The sequence below is a fragment of the Xenopus laevis genome, chromosome 7L, assembly GCF_017654675.1.
Source record: "Xenopus laevis strain J_2021 chromosome 7L, Xenopus_laevis_v10.1, whole genome shotgun sequence".
In the NCBI taxonomy this organism is placed as follows: domain Eukaryota; kingdom Metazoa; phylum Chordata; class Amphibia; order Anura; family Pipidae; genus Xenopus; species Xenopus laevis.
Window position 1 is genome coordinate 38634327 of NC_054383.1, and position 14114 is coordinate 38648440.

Sequence of the window (14114 nt, forward strand, 5' to 3'; positions counted from 1 at the left end):
TTTAAAGTCGCAAGGGCAGGTCCGGACTGAGAATTAAAACAGGCCCTGGCATTTCAGGTACATAGAGGCCCAATCAGCCCAAGGTTTACGGTTAATTTAGGGGAGAAAAGCAAGAGTATGCATTTTCTTGCCAAAATTGGCTCCATGTTTTTGTAAACAGGCAGCCACAGTTTAAATGCCCCCCCTACAAGACATGCCAGGGTATGCCAAAATGCTACCCACCACCCATGCTCTCTGAATGCAGCTTTGCCATAAACAGGCAGCAGCAAACTCAGATTTAGGTGCAGTTCTTTGTGCTCCTTTTACAGTGCTACACACAACCATGCCAATAGCACAAAGCAGAGCGTTTATTTACGCTTTGCACATTACCCCCTATACACTGAAAACGAGCCCTAAAATATCCTTAAAAAAACAGATTCCTTGACATGCTGATAAAGTGTATTACTGGCATAGGATCCCCTACAGTATTAAGTCATTAGCTTGTGCTGCATTTGGAGAAAGGAGACCCAAAAATGATTGAAAAAATCCTTTTTTTAAAATTCATTTTCATCATTTGCCATGGCAAAGCTGCCCACAGAGATATTAATCCTCTTGTCTGCAGAGATCAGTTTGTTGAATGAGAGTCACCTGCATGCTACATAACTCCCAAGGCATTCTATAAAAAGGGGGGCTGACTGTATGTATGTATGTATGTATGTATGTATGTATGTATGTATGTATGTATGTATGCAATCACATATACCACCACTGTATTAGACTTAATACATGTATTACTATGAGCTTGTGCGTGTCAGGTGTCCCCTTTGTATCAAAAGGCATAAACCACATCATAAATGATTAATTATCATGTTAATTAATGTACAGAGGCACCTCTGACTTCAGACCTTATACACAGCCCCTATAATTACCACCAGTGCTTGTACCGGGACAAGGGTGGGCAGGATTGATGGGGGAGAGGGTGCAATTGTATTCTCTACACTATAAAAACAGAATTTCTATTAAAAAAATGTCTCAAAGTTACCAGGGCAGCTTTTTGTTGTTATAGAATGTGCCTAAATGATTCACATTTACATAACATTTTCTGAAAAATATATACTTGTGTTTCAAAATTGCTGCTCAGCTTTTACACATATGTATAAATATGCACACCTACATAAATATACACAGTATAAAGATATGTATATTGTTTTTGTTAAAATGTAAACTGTGCAACCCCTTATATTTTTTTTTCTCTTTGCTGTTGCCTCATATCTGACGGAATTTGATAAATAGTCACGTCTAGTATTTTCCTGAAATATCCTGCTTTAAATCACAATGTTTACATGGTAGACTTGCTGTGGGCTAGGCCTGTAGGAGGGTTAAATATGCCTTACATGAAGCTCATAGCCCTGAACTCACAAAGAACTGAGAACAGAGTGTTCCAGAAGAAGCAAGAACTAATAAAGCAATAAAAAGGCAGCCAACCAGAGCTTTCTAGTCACTGCCTGGGAGTGTCTCTTTCTTCTCGTGTTCCAAGCCCTGTAGTACATGGATGTTTTTATGCACTGAAAGGGAAGGGTGCTATTCAAATATCCAAATCCCTTTCATAGAATAACATCAACAACTAAATATTTGCCTTGCCTCCTCATTTTTGAGGTACAACAAAAAGGTTTTTACTTGACACCTTTTATAATGTTCAGAAATGTCTTTGGAGGAAAAACAACAAAGTTATCCTTTAATTGCAGCAGCTTATGTAAAGAACATGCTCTGTTTTCTATTAATCATAATGTTTGTTTGTAGTTTCACCTTTAGATGTTACCACATTCAAAAGGAAAAATAATCTCTTGCACCCTGGGCAGGTTTTATATGCAGGTTTTAATGGTAATACACTATTCTTTAACCCTTTGAGTGCTGGGGCACTTGGATTTTTCAATCTGATATAAAATCTACATCTGTGCTGCAATTGGGGTTTACGACCGGGCCGGTATTTTACTGGCCTGGCCAGTAAAAATGATGGTTGATCGCAATGTTATTAATAGGGAAAAAAGATAAATATATAGGAAGGCCGGTATTTTTTTCCAGAAAAGGTGGCAACCCTAGCTGCAATGATAATTTTTTACCAGTGTTGCAGAGTTTTTGATCACTGGTAATTTTTTTGCAAAGTTGAAAAAAGCTAATTTTACCCAAAATATGGTTATTAATGTTCACAAAACCTTAAAACGTGGTTTTTAATTCATTCATTAACTCTATAGCAGCCCATAGACATTCCGATTTTGTACGACAAATGGTTGGATACAAATCTAAAACTAACCATTTAAATTGTAGAATTGAAATAACAAATGAGACAATGTTCTGTTCATTAATTCACAAACAGCAATCGTATGTACTGTAAGTCCCGGAAATAGTAGTGACAGGCACCCGTGGATATGGTCACATAGGCAATACATGCAGAGACAGTAATTTTGTAAACTGACCTCTATGGCCAGGTTAAGAAAGTATACACACAGGTGTTAGGTGTAAAAAAAACAGCCCATATGTAAACAATGTGCGGTCACCTTGCTGTGTGGTCTTGGTGCACTTCAGTTAGCGGCACTAGGCACCTAAAGCAGCAGTCTCTAGTTGGTCGGAGGGGGGGTAGCTCATGTAGAGCTCATGTCTGCCCTTCTACAGGAAAAATTTTGGGTCTTTCCCTCATATTGTATGATGTGCAGTTGCCCTGAATAAATGGGGGCTGAATGAGTAAGCTCTTTTGCACAGGGTCTTCCTCACCGTATGGTACCGGTACTGGTCATTATGTATGTAACTCTGTGGGGGTTATTGATCAAAATCCAAATTTATCTCATTATTTTCTGAAATATACTCGACCAAATCCGCACAGGTTATTTCCCCTTATTTATCAATACATTTTCCCAAAAAAATCTAAGAAAACGAAAATCATAAGAAAATTCGAATCGTACAAATTTTTTCGATTTTTGCCCGAAAACCACAAAATCTTTGGATTTTTGCATGAAACCCAGTGTACATCAGGATATGTTCGGGACTTTTCCCATTGAATTATTTACAACCTCAGCAGGTCTGAGGTCTGATTTTTGGATTCAAACTTTTTCCATCCTCGGGGTATAATAAATCCAGAAGATTTCCACTATAAATTTGGATTTTATCTAGATTTTTTGGAGTTTTTGGCATTCAGACTTTAAAAAATAACCCCCTGTATGTTCTATATATGTAACTATTGTGATTTAATTGTATAAACACATTTATTTTACAGCTCTGTGCAATGTGTTGGCGCTCTAAAAATACATATTAATAATAATAATGAAGCTTTTTACAGTAGCTAACACAAGGATCTGATTAAAGCCAGAGCAAGTAGCTTTTATTCCATAGAACATGCTGTACCATTTTTAACATTCCTTCAATGTTATAGGAACACTGAGCTAGGGAGTGAAAATATTGTTTTCTCCAGCAGGGGCCCAGAATATCATAAATCTATCTAACAACCTAAGGAAATTATTGCATATAGTCTACTGCAGTAAGAGTAGTAAACTATCTTTCATGTATCCAATTTTTCTTAAAATTTGTGTAGTGACGGTCTACATGGGGGATTCTGCATGTTCAGATCTGCAGGCCATTGCTGCTGGAACTATACAGCGATTGAGTTGGGGTGTCTAAGTAATGCTGCGCTGGGAAGCTTTGTTCTCTAAAATGTGACATTGCCTGGATTTTCTTGGGTATTGATGAAAAAATTCCCTTCATTGATAGGAAAATGTTGGTATAATTTTAATCTGTACTCTCTGGGGCAATTAAAAATGTAATTCCACCCTGATACTGTCTTTGATAGGTTTGCCTATAGACTAGGGGTAACTTAGAGACCATACTGCTACAGAGGAGCCAGCTACTCTTTGCAGAGAGAACACAGCCTTCTTCTACTGTCAGACATTTAACAAAGGTTCATTGTGTCTTCACTGTTAGGAACAGCATTGTGGCTTGTCTTTTCTGCTTGGTGTCTATCAATAGCCATCAGGCCTGGACTGGCAATCTGGGGGTTTTGGCAAATTCCAAAGGGGCTGCTGTGAGTTGCCATAGACAGTCGCTATTTACTGCTCTGGTGGGGACAGTTTGGGCCTCTGTGTACCTGAAATGCCAGGGCATATTTTGATTCTCAGTCCAGATTGGTTACACATAGGCTTGCAACAACCATACCTGGCAACCTCAGCAGTAAGTGCCACCAACCAGATTCCTCAGCATGTGTCTCAGCTGACAATCAAATAATTATTTGCTGACTTTGATGTTCTTGGAACTTTTGCGAAGCTGATTGATAAAAGTATGTTTTTAGTATCTCTAACCTTATTGTTAACTAAGAGGGGCCCTAACCATATGGAAGAGCTCAAAAAGCAAAAAAACACTGCCTAATATGAATGTGTTAATGCATAGGGCTTCTCTACCACTTTTTACAGAGGTATCAGCCCTATGCATACAGTTTACTCCTCATATATTTTATAGGTTCCTCCACAAGGAACAACAGAATGGTAAGCAAGATCATGTGCCACTCTAGGGTGCAATGCAGTGACAGACCAAGCCAACTGGGCGCCCTAGGCAACCTGGCTGGCCACCATCCCCCCATGCCACATTCATGAAAGCAAACAATTGAGCACTTGTGAGTCTGCTGATGATGTGCTGGTAGGGTTGCCACCTGGCTGGTTCTTTACCGGCCTGGCCGGTAAAATGATGGTTGATACCAATGTTATTAATAGGAAAAAAAGATAAATATGTAGGAAGGCTGGTATTTTTCTTTCCAGAAAAGGTGGCAACCCTATGTGCTGGGGGACTAGACTAGGGGCAAATAGTAATTCATTTTTAAATACAAACCTCCTATGCCAAAACAGAAGCTTGTTCTCTTCTAATGAACACAATGAATAACTGGACATTATCTGTAGGACTAGGCACCAGCGAGCCCATGGCAAAATTACATTGGTGGGCCCCCACTGCCCAAAGAAATTTATTATAGAAAAACTCTCAAGTACATAAAGTTCAATATAGTAAGCAGGCGGTAAAGAAATTGTTTGCGCTTACTGAAGCAGACACAATCCCCCCAGGTGTGCCAACTAGGCTTGCCACTGGGCCAGTATTTCACTGGCCTGTCCAGTAAAAATGATGGTTTATCCAAATGTTATTAATATGGAAAAAATATAAATATATAGGAAGCCCATTTTGTTTTCCAGAAAAGGTGGCAACTCAAGTGCCAACTGGATAACAGCCCTGGGAGCACATCAATGACAAATGGTGATGAAAAAAAGCAAAGAAATTAAAATAACCAAGCTGTAGAGCCGACTTATTAAAACAGCTCTGATTTTCTGAAACTGATAGGAAGTGGTGCTACAATTCACAATTTTTTACAGTAGATTTCAAGCACAGCTTTGTTATAAATCTATATAGGCAGCTAAAGACAGTGTTACCTTTTTCTCAACCTGTAAACACATTCGTTTCATGTGCTCAGGACTAACCCCGTACATTTCTATGTTATCTTTAAGCCATTGTTACTAAGATTAACTACTTTCATGATTTATCACCTAAATCTGAAGTTTTATTTTAATCAACAAAAACGTAAATGCAAAGTATCCCAGCAAAAAGACCACATTGTCTCATTCATGTGTGTAGTACATTTATCAAAAAGGAGCAGGGCCAGCCCTAGGATAACAAGTCAAACACTGAATTTACCAACTTGGTAGGAATCTCAGTTGGGAGGTGATTGTTTCAAGTGTCTCACATATTCGTAATACTTTTTAAATATATGAATTACCTTGAGATTTGGGCACTGTCGCCCAGTGGCATTTATTACTGTTCCACTAACCAGATCCGTAACCTATTTCATCCCAAATATCACATGCTGCTTTATATATAGTATCCCAGCTGTGTCAGCATGCTCCTCTTGTTCTTAAAAAAGCTACATGGTACTGAAGTTCTTCTAAGTTCACAAAAAATCAATGTAGTTGTTTAGCTGGAACAACAGTGAGACAGAGGAATACTCAGCATAGCATCAGAATAAGATATTCCCTATACAAAATATTGCAGATGCTATAATTCAGCCAGTGGAAGCAAACAAAATCAATGTTATAGGCCTTGTTCATAAGTATTACGTCCTGTTTTATTCCACTTGTTAGTGGCTTCAACCAACATATAAGGGGTTACTTACTAAACCTCAATTTTTTTGTGGTCAAGGTTCTTTTGGTAATAACTCAAATCTTAGAGGGAAAAAAATTGGATTTTTCAAGATTTATTATACCCTGAATCTGCAAATAGTCCAAATCCAAAAATCCGCCATCTCAAACCTGTTGACATGTAGAAGTCAATGGCAGATATCCGTTTTACAATTTGAAGATATTGTGATCTGCGCTGGGTTTGGTCGAAAAGATTGTGCGATTTGGGCATCAAATCCGAAAAATATGGGGTTTCACTTGATTTTATCAAGTTTTTTGAGTTATTTTATTGATAAATAAGATAAAATCATGGATTTAGCTTGGTTTAATAAAAATATGAGATAAATTCGAGTTTTAGTAAATAGGGATGCACTGAATTCACTATACTGAACCGAATCCTAATTTGCATATGCAAATTAGGTTCAGGAAAGGAAAAAGTGGAAAAAAATCTTCTTTTGTGACGAAAAGTCACGTGACTTCCCTACCTGCCCCTAATTTACATATGCAAATTAGGATTCAGATTCGGTTTGGCCAGGCAGATGGATTTGGCCAAATCCGAATCCTGCTGAAAAAGGCCAAATCCCGAACCGAATCCTGGATTCGGTGCATCCCTACTAGTAAATAACCCCCTTAAATTCCCATACAAAAATTGTGAAAATTAACCATAAAATAACTAAAAAAAAAAATCAAAATTGATCTTGTTCATAACAACTTTCAATGCAGGGCAGTAGTGTTTGTAAAACTTTGTCAGTTCAAGTCCGTTTGCAGGTCCAACGTTTTTTGAAGGTACGTTTGGTACAGGTATGGCACCTGTTATTTAGAAAGCGTGTGACCAGCGGTTTTCCGGATAAGGGATCTTTCTGTAATTTTGATCTTTGTACCTTAGATGCCTTTCCTGTAATTCAGAGCTTTCTGGATAACAGCTTTTCGAATAATGGATCCCATACCTGTACATGTACATATCTGTGTATCAGTCATTCAGCTGCAGTTTAATGCTTTACAAACTAAGAAATCCCTAATAATTGAAAGTAGTAGGTGAGTCCTTAAGGCAGGGGTTTCCACCCTTTATACCTGTGAGCAACATTCAAATCTAAAAAGAGTTGGGGAGCAACACAAGCATGAAAAAAGTCCCTGGGGGGTGCCAAATAAAGGTTGTGGTTGACTATTGGTAGCCCCTATGTGGACTGGCAGCCTACAAGAGGCTATGTTTGGCAGTACACCTGGTTTTTATGCAACAAAAACTTGCCTCCAAGCCAGGAATTAAATTATAAGCACCTGCTTTGAGGCCACTGAGAGCAACATCCTTGGGGTTGGTGAGCAACATGTTGCTCACCAGCCACTGGTTGCGGATCACTGCCTTAGGGTCCTGCCACACCGGGCGTTTTGGGGCGATTTGGTAACCTGGCGACTAATCGCCTCGTTTTTGCAGCGACCAATCTCCCCAAACGCCTTCCCTGAATATGCGCCGGCTAAAATAAAAAAAACGCTGGCGATAATCAAATGTGGTGATTCGTTTTCCGGTCGCCCGAAGTTTCCTCTTGAGGCAACTTCGGGCGACTTTGGAAAACGAACCACCGCGTGTGATTAGCGCCGGCGTTTTTTTATTTTAGCCGGCACATATTCAGGGAAGGCATTTGAGATTGGTTACCGCAAAAACTAAGCGATTAGTCGCTAAGGGTACCAAATCTCCCCAGAACACCCTGTGTGGACTTACCCTTAAGGCAAGGATCAGTTCCAGGCCAAAACAGAAACAATAAGGGACAGGACAGGAGGAGTGGGTAAAGCAGCAGGACAGACTGGAGCAGGACAGAGTGAAAGAAGAGACAGGAGCCAAGAGGAAAGAGAGATAGGAACAAGCAAAGTGCTTAAGTAACAAAGTTTAGGCCATGTAGTGTTGCAGGAGAAGGGTTTCAGTAGGGTGCACCCAGCTCTGATTGGCTGGCCCTCAATGAATAATAGGGCTGCTGCTGCAAATACAATGGGAAGGTAGGTGAAAAAAACAAATTCTCTTCAGTAATCAATCAAATGTCCTTCCATTTCTGCCCCTCCTGGTACTGCTCCAACTCCAAGCCCCACAGTTAGGGAACCACTCAGGGAAGTAAATAAGCATGAAGTAAGGACTTTTGGTATCATTTGTACACCGCAGATTAATTTAAATGAGAAGAATACAGTTGTACAGTGGTTCTAGTGCCCTATTATCTCTCACATTGGCAATGACATGGGATAATGTGCCGTGAGACCACTGTATAAATATCAGTAGTTGGAAGAATTAATTTGATTCAGCTGAGTTGGATCAGAATCACATTAGAAACCATATTGGCCTTATTGCTTGTCAGTATAATTTCCCTTTAGTGAGCAAATTGGTAACCTTGTTTACACACAGTTTCAAGGACTCATTTTCCTTTCAGTTTAATTCAAGTGTGTTTACTTTAGGCAACTATTATATTTGTGCAAGTATTATTCAACAAACGTCATTTCAAAGTAAAACAGAGATAACCTATCTCCATAAAATACTACACTGATAGTTAAAAATATAGATACTAAGTTATCTATTGCTCTTTAAGATAACAGAATCGAGCTTAAAACATATTTTTTCATAACCATTAATCAATTCCTTAAATGGGAATTAACTTTAAATTGTAGCCGCAATCATTTTTGGTAACGTGTTCCACTATGAAAAAGTTAATGCTCAGTATATCTCAAGGTTCAAAATAAGTCCAATAAAGGGAGCTTGCATTAACATTTTGCGCTGTTTTAATTTTAAAAGAGCTGCTTGTGTGGCTTGGGTGTCATTAGCCTTAAAGGGATACTGTCATGGGAAAAAATTTTTTTTCCAAAATGAATCAGTTAATAGTGCTGCTCCAGCAGAATTCTGCACTGAAATCCATTTCTCAAAATAGCAAACAGATTTTTTTATATTCAATTTTGAAATCTGATATGGGGCTAGACATATTGTCAATTTCCCAGCTGCCCCAAGTCATGTGACTTGTGCTCTGATAATCTTCAATCACTCTTTACTGCTGTACTGCAAGTTGGAGTGATATCACCCCCCTCCCTTTTCCCCCCCAGCAGCCAAACAAAAGAACAATGGGAAGGTAACCAGATAACAGCTCCCTAACACAAGATAACAGCTGCCTGGCAGATCTAAGAACAACACTCAATAGTAAAAACCCATGTCTCACTGAGACACATTCAGTTACATTGAGAAGGAAAAACAGCAGCCTGCCAGAAAGCATTTCTCTCCTAAAGTGCAGGCACAAGTCACATGACCAGGGGCAGCTGGGAAATGGACAAAATGTCTAGCCCCATGTCAGATTTCAAAATTGAATATAAAAAAAATCTGTTTGCTCTTTTGAGAAATGGATTTCAATGCAGAATTCGGATGGAGTAGCTCTATTAACTGAAGCGTTTTGTAAAAAACATGTTTTCCAATGACAGGATCCCTTTAAGTAAAGGTGGCCATACATGGAGAGATCCGCTCGTTTGGCGATGTCGCCAAACGAGCGGATCTCCCTCCGATATGCCCACCTTGAGGTGGGCAATATCGGGCTGATCCGATCGTGGGCCCTAGGGCCCAACGATCGGATCCTAACGATGCCCAAACGGGCGGTCGGATCGCGGGACCGCATCAACGAATAGATGCGGCCGCGATCCGACGGGATTTTCTGTCCCATCCGATCGAGATCTGACCGACTTTCGGCCAGATCTCGATCGGTGAAGCCCGTCGCGGGGCCCCATACACGGGCCAATAAGCTGCCGACACGGTCTGTCGGCAGCTTTTATCGGCCCGTGTATGGCCACCTTAAGAATCCCAATAGACAATTTAGATTAACACCCTCCTCCTTGACTCTGAAGAAGAACCATGGGATAAGAGTGGAAACTTTAGTCACACTTCTCCTCCTAGCACCAGAATGAATAATGAGGTAATCATTCACCAATGGTGAAGCCTATGCTCTCAGAAATATATGTACTAATGATTCCATGGAAATAAATTGCATTGAATTATCCACCCAAGCATCATTTCTGTGTTTATTTCTAAATATCCCTGGTGGTACTAGATCTTTCCCCCCACAGACCTGTAATATATACAAAGGGCACAGAAACCTAAAACACTTCATGTTGTAGTTTGCCATTTTTCTAGATACTTAACCCTAACCAAGGAGTGGTGGGTGTGCTGAGGTCTTGAATTCAGTTCCAACAAGAGCAATATCTGTGTGAAGTTTGTATGTTCTGCCTGAGATTCCATGACTTTCTTTCAGGTATCTTGTATGTTTTCTTCACACTCCACAAAACATACTGGTAAAGACCCACCAAATGTGTGAACCTGTAGTAGGGAAATAATATTGTAAGCACCACTAGAGGAAAGACTGGTGTAAATGGTAAAGCAATCAGCAGTCGGTTATGAATTCACATCATCCAAATCCCTTACTGGACAATTTTTTGTGGATAGGGTTTGTACATTGTTGAAAAATACTTTATCATCATAGTTCTTGCAAACCACTGATATTCAGTCTAACATGGTGAGCTGTAACTTCAACTGTAAGGGTAAGTTTTCCAGTTAGGAGATATTTTCACTTGAGACATAATCCTAACCTTACAAGGTTCAGACACTGAACTACAACAATTCAACTATTTAATTAACAAATTTCCTTCCAAGCTACTTATCCAGTTTCATCCACTTTCTCTCATACATTGTTTTGACCTCTTTCCTTTCACCTCTTCCCACTCCATTCTCCAGTTGTTTTCCTTTTCCCTATCCTTTGTGGAATTCCCATCTCCCTCTGACGTGCAGGACAGTATGTGCACTGAAAAGGAATAACTCATTGGATCATAAACCTTTCGCCTCCCATTGTTATCAATCACTGTGTGTCCTAAGAAAATAAGGGAATCCCATTCTTTCTGCAAACTGATTCCTTCTGGGAAAAATCCTGTCTTGTTTCAGAGCATGACTTCTCTCCATAACAGAAAGAGTTAAGATGGCCATACACGGGCCAAGAAAAGCTGCCAACCTTTTACTTCGAGACTAAGTTGGTAGGTTATTAGCCCATGAATGTAGCACACCAACAGCCCTGTCTGACATCTGTCTGAAAATAAAGCCAGGATGCATTGACATGTTGATGAACCCAACAGACAACAATTAAATCAGCACAGTTTGGCCCAGAGTGCAGGTGTCCAAATCAAGCCCAGATCATCTCAAAACTAACAGATCTGTCCGTGTGTATGGCCAGCTTTAGAGAACCCATAGAGTAGCCAACTTAGTAAATATTTGGACTGTCAAATTTTACAGGTTGGCCTATGGACAATAAATCATATTGAATATTATTTGGTTTAATGTGTTGTAGAGTAGTACTTACCTGTAGTCCATGGTCATCCAATAAACCCAAAAGCCAGTTGCTCCATGTGGTTGATCAACACACTTAAAAATCTCATTCGAGTCCTAATCTGCTGCTTTTCCAGTTTCCACCAACCAATGTGCCTTCGTGAAAGGCTAAAATCACTTTGATTTCTTGCTCTTAGCAGTTATGAGGACCATTCCACTCCATTGAAGCTGGCTTTTTTTATGTTCTCTGATCTGGTAACTTTAGTATAACTAACTGGCCATATATATCGCTTGTTTGGTTAGGTTGCCAAATAAGCAGCTCTTTCCTCGATATGCCAATAATAGCCACTAGGCAGGCATACAGTCCTCGATCCGATGGCAACATGAAAATGGGCAGCCCTGTTGTTGGCTGACACCATACATGGACCAAAAAGCTTCAGATTTGGCAGCTTTTATCAGCTTGTGAATGGCCACCGTTACTAGTAAGCTCTACTGATCTTCATGCTTGGGTTTATTCTAGGGATGCCCCACCTCCAGGATTTGGTTCGGGATTTAGCCAAGATTCGGCCTTTTCCAGCAGGATTTCGATTTGTCCGAATGCAAGTGCCTGGCCAAAGTGAATCCGAATCCATAAAATCACGTGGCTTTTCATCACACAAACAAGGTTTTCACAGAGCTCTGTGCAAATAGTTCTCTTTCCCCCTTTTCCCCTAATTTACATAAGCAAATTAGGGTTCCGATTCGGTTCAGTATTCAGCTGAATCTTTCAGAAAGGATTCGGGATTTGACCAAATCTTAAAATAGTGGATTCAGTGCATTCCTAGTTTCTTCTTATAAATAGAGACTCCCATTGGTTTGAGTACTACAAATGTTAACCTCAGGCCTAAACTCTAATGTGAATAACAGGATTCTAATGGACAAATGATCATGAGAATAGTGGAATGGTTGCTTGGCTTTACAAAAATATAGTATGCTATCTGACCAATTGGCTTACAGCCCAAATGGCAGATAGTGTACAAGGGCCAATAAACTGTATCAGGCTGGACTGGGATTCAAAACAGGCTGTGTCATTTCAATTACACTGAGGCCCAAGCAGCCCCCTACAGCTCACTAAATATTGTCTGTATGCAGCATTTTACAGCAGTCCCTTTGGTATTTGCCAGAATTCTCAGATTGCAAGTCCGGGCTCAAACTGTACAGCCAACTTTCAAATGTTCCAATAACTTCAGTAGACAACCTAAACCAGGATTTGTACAGCTCCTCTTGACTCGCTCATCTGGTTTTGTGTAGATGCGGTACATAGGAAGAGCAGATTTTCAAACTGCCTGGTTCCCAAACTGACCAATATCCTTAGTACATGGATATTGGTTGGCATATCTGGACAAAGGCACACTGCAAATACATACTTATGAATTTTTTGGACAAAAAATCGGTGTGCTCTGACCATAGTACAAATAGGAGCAGGTTGGTATTTTTATGCCAGTAGAGAAAATACCTCGTCTGACACATTAGCCACCCAAACTAGAATCCAACTACTGTATATGCCTATATAATTAAAATTCTCCAGGAGAAAGTCTTCTATTGGTAGCCAAACTGAGGTTATCATCTGAATTGTAAGTACTTGTATTCTCACTTCAGCTTTATAGAAGCAAGATAAAGGAATAAACTTTACATATTCTTCAATATGAAAAGCATGAAATTAAATACTTTTACACAGTAGTGGAACAGCATAAAGAGTGGAATTCGCATTCCCTGGTTTCATAGTAAGCAACATCTGCTGTTCAGGGAGAAACACACGTAGGAGGAAAGCTGTGATAAACATTACTGTAGATGAGCTATAATGTGATCAGATGCATCTTTTAAGGTAAGTATCTGCCATATGACCAGTGCTGCTACTAACACATCAGATATGTCATATCACACAGAACATATGACATGTAAAAATAAATGTTTTGTGCCATTGTATCATAAACTGCAGGAATCCAGTGACTATCACGTGAAAGCCACTATCTATCAAATCTAGGGCGTACATACAAGAGTGATATTTCAGTAAATTATTCAGTAAATCATACATTTTAAAATTGGAAAAACAAAAGTTTATTTTTCTGGTTCAGATTCTGAAGCTGATTCGAGTTCATCCTATTTCCTATCCCTGTTAAGATCAACCAATCATTATAAAGAGCCATATAATGTTCCTTAGTGAGCTGAATGAAAAATAAGCCATTATCAAGGTACCCTATGTATTAAGGAGACAGCCACAAAGTAACAGCAACAAAAACATCAATATTTTTTATGCAGCCCACATAATAAGAACAAGCGTGCCGCTATTGCAGCCTGTAGGATAAACAGAACTGTCATTAATTCAACAAGTGAGTGGTGGTTCGGCAAATGAAAACCTATTGGCTACACCTTGTTTTTATCAGTTGGAATAGTTTTGCAGCTGTGCAGGGATCCCCAAAGTTTTTTTTGATTTTTTTTACCCTTGAGTCACATTCAAGTGTAAATAAAAGTTGGAGAGCAACACAAGCATGAAAAAAGTTCATGGGGATGCCAACTGTGGGCTGTGATTGGCTATTTGTAGCCCCTTTGTGGACTGTCAGCCTACAAGAGGCTCTGTTTGG